Source organism: Gavialis gangeticus, unplaced genomic scaffold, assembly GCF_001723915.1.
Source record: "Gavialis gangeticus isolate Ggan-Ray unplaced genomic scaffold, GavGan_comp1, whole genome shotgun sequence".
Taxonomy (NCBI): domain Eukaryota; kingdom Metazoa; phylum Chordata; order Crocodylia; family Gavialidae; genus Gavialis; species Gavialis gangeticus.
In genome coordinates, this window is record NW_017729000.1 from 27,536,885 (window position 1) to 27,540,555 (window position 3,671).

Below are 3,671 nucleotides of genomic sequence, written 5' to 3' on the forward strand. Positions count from 1 at the left end.
GGAGGGGAAGTGCAGTACAGGACACTTGGAAGGAAGGGGGTTGGGAAAGGCAAAGGGGTGCCCAACCAGGCAGCCCTTTAAGAAGAGTCTGCAGGCTGATAGACATGCAAGTCACTGGCCACACGTAGGGGTTGCACGTGCACCCCCTGCAAAAAGGCAGTGCCCACACTGCCAGTGGCGCCTGCAGGCGGTTGCCAGTCACCACCCGCTCTCCCTCGCTGTCGACACCACTGGCAGCGTCTGCGGGCGGTCCGTGATCACTGCTGACATCTGCGGGTGGTTGCCGACAGCTGGTCAGCGCTTGCCACCTCCCCCCCTGCTGCCGACAGCGCCAGGGCTGCCTGCAGGAGCTCCCCATTTACTGCCGCCATGCTCCCGCCAGAGCCACCACCACCTGCAGGAGCTCGTCATGCCCCCCTAGCCTCTGGGGCACACTGGTATTCATGCTGCAAGTACAGCGTTCAAGTCTTCCTGGTTCCTGCTGGGAGGGCCAGGGTCCGCCCTGGTTCAAAGTCAACAGATCATCTGTCCGCCCTTCAAAAGAATACCTTAAAATAACACAGGTTCTCCTTTCAACAGTTGGGCACAGGCCACAGGCACAAGATGCAGATCTACCTCCATCTTCCAAACATTGACTGAAGCAGTAAAATACACTGATCAAATCAACCGATAGGGCTGGATGATCACCTGCCACAGAATGTCACCCTCAAAAGGAACAAATGCAGCTTTTTATGAAAGATTTTTACTTTCACTGACAAATGTAGACCCCCACCCTCCTTCCTTCATTTTGAAGGATGGAGGAGAAAGAAAAACAACATTTTGATTAGGAAAACTCAGACTCAGCTCCCCATTTTGGCAACTGGGGAGAAATTATACTTCTTAACTCTTAAGAGTAAGAGCTGAAGAGTTTTTAGTAAATCAGAAATTTCTTACCTATCCATTATGAAAACTTCACAACTGCTGTATTTCACGGTGTATAAATCGAGTTCTGGGGCCAAATTTTTAACCCTTAAAATTCAACCTCAACTTATATACCATCCCCTGCAAGCAATGCTACTGGGAGCTCCCTGGGAGCTCGGGCAGCACACGGCCTGCTGGCAGCCTATATAGCCAACCCCAGGGACTGCTGCTGCTGCAGAGGGGAGAAACGAGCCCTGCTTGCAGCTTAGGTGCTGTCCTCACTGTTTGTGCCTTCAGCAGGGGCCTGTGGCTGGTAGGATGCCTGGCACCACCCAGGAAGGGGCTGACTTGCCCCAGGGCAGCATGAGGTGTCGGGCAGCGATGCCTTCCAGCACGCTGCTTCTCCCATAAGCCTGTCCAGGCTTCCAGCACCTCACACACCAAGACGCGGTTGACCTATACGATGTGATGACCTATACATTATAAAATGCGCTAAGTAACAAATGTCCTTTAGGTAATTGTTATAATCTCAAAGGCCATTATTTCTGTTCAAGCTTGAGAAATACATGTACTTTTATTGCATTATGGCGACTATAGATCCATTTGCCCTATTCACCAGTGGAGGTATCTATTCTCACATGACTGAGATACTTCATTGCCAAAAGTACTTGGAAAATGACTCCCAAAGGCAGGCAGTGGATGTTTTCTAAAACAAACTCTTTATTCGTATGGATATGTATGATAGGAATTTAGTTCTTTCTACAACCATTTGTTAAAACATGCAGTCTCATGGTGAAATTCATTGATCTTGCCAATTTGTTCTCACATGCAAATACTTCTATTCATACCATATTTGATGCTAAGTTATTATATGATCTTTGATATTATCATCATATTCAATTGCCATTAAATCATTCCATTGTTCCCATCTTGAGCATGAATCAGGTGAAGGCCAGAGGTTCACAATATTAAGTGCTAGACCAGTGAAAGTTCTCTCTCTAATGTCACTTCACATCAGGGCTAGAAATATGTCATGGGTCCACACAGGAGAAAAATGAATCAAATTCATATGGTAATGATTCCAGTCTTTTTAGTGATTTTCTGGGTGGACAGATAGCAGAATTCAGAACAGTGCTATACTTAAGCACTGAAAAGAAAATATTGTGTTTTTTAATGTGCTTACAATAAATATGAACTGGTTGCAATAGTGATGTGTATACAGTATGGGCAAGCAACAAAGACACTTTAGAAAAACAGAAAGTATTGCAAGTAAATTAGGGTTTTTTAGCCATCTTGGGACGCAAAACAGTCACCAGAGTCTCAAAGACTAGTCATTCCCTTCAGCACTCCCATGAGTGTTCTGCACCTCATGGAATCAAGTCTAAAGATGGGGTGACACAGAAGAAAGTTTATGAGAAAAAACAGTACTTCAACTGTAATGTAATACCTCTAAAGAAATGCATTTTCTCTAAAATGTATTACCATTTGCAGACACATGGTGTTTCTGTCGTACATTTGGGAGGAACGACATCCCATACAGGAAGCCTCACACAAATTAGGTTGCTAAAGTAGGATAATTTTGCCAATTACAAATATCACCATTACCCTAAATTTGGGTCACTTAGATATTTATAAAGTCATTCCCAGTTGTTCAGGCATGCATGCATGCAATGGCAAACACAGGCATATATATCATAATACAGTGATGATATCCTATAGTAAAATCCACAATAGTCATCAAATACTTTCTTGTATGGTTCCACAATTTAGCATTCACTTTTGATTGTCTTTTTTGCTCTCTAATCACTGGTTCAGAACTACCAGTGTGTTTTGAATCACTTAGCAGCTTCAAAAAAGCCACTATTCGCTATAAGCTTCTCACCAGAAGATTTCTTTTCTTCCAGTGTGCCTGTGTGGGGTGGGTGAAGTAGCAGAAAAAACACCACTTGTCTGGACAGGTCACGTTAAAGGATGTGAGGGCCCTACACCATGCCACACTTCAGGGTCTTTTCTACAGAAAAAAAAATCCCAGTACAACTTAAACTGTAAAGTAATTCTATATTCATTTTCTGTAACAGAAATAACATGCTGTGGTGTATATAGAATAAGAGTTTGGGGCCAGATTGTCTGCTAGTATAAGTCAGTGTACTTCACTGAAGTCAATGGTAAAAGATAGGCCAATTTAGTCCAAAGTGATCCGTCACATTGTTTCTTTACTTCTGACTATACCAATTAAGTATAAAAAAAGTCAGACTTGTTTTGATAAAACCTTTATAGAAACACTTCATCTTCATGTTTATACAAATGCACCCTTTCACAAAAGTAAAAGACCAAATTCTTAGTCTTTTTGCTAAGATGAAAGGTAGTATCAATTTAATAGCTGATGCACTATATTTAGAGTTGGTTTTGGGTATGACTGTAAGTTGCATTTGACTGGAAGGTCTGGTGGCAACGTAGTGGGGCTACTCATGATGGGGTGGCTCATAGGGCTGTGCGAAGCTTTCGTTGCTGATTTGATTCGGCAGAGATTTGGCCCAATTCGGTGGCCAAATCTCTAAATCCGAATCAAATCAGGAGATTCATTAATTTCTCTGAATTGAAATCAGAAGCCTCTGATTTGATTCGGAGAGATTTGACGATTTGGATAGACACAGCTTTATATGTTTTTTCTACCAGGTACTAGGTGGCTCAAAGTACCAGGCGACTTGTGAACGTTGAAATAGTGGAGCAGATGGAGCATCCTATGGGGGTCCCCAGTGCACTCAGCAGTG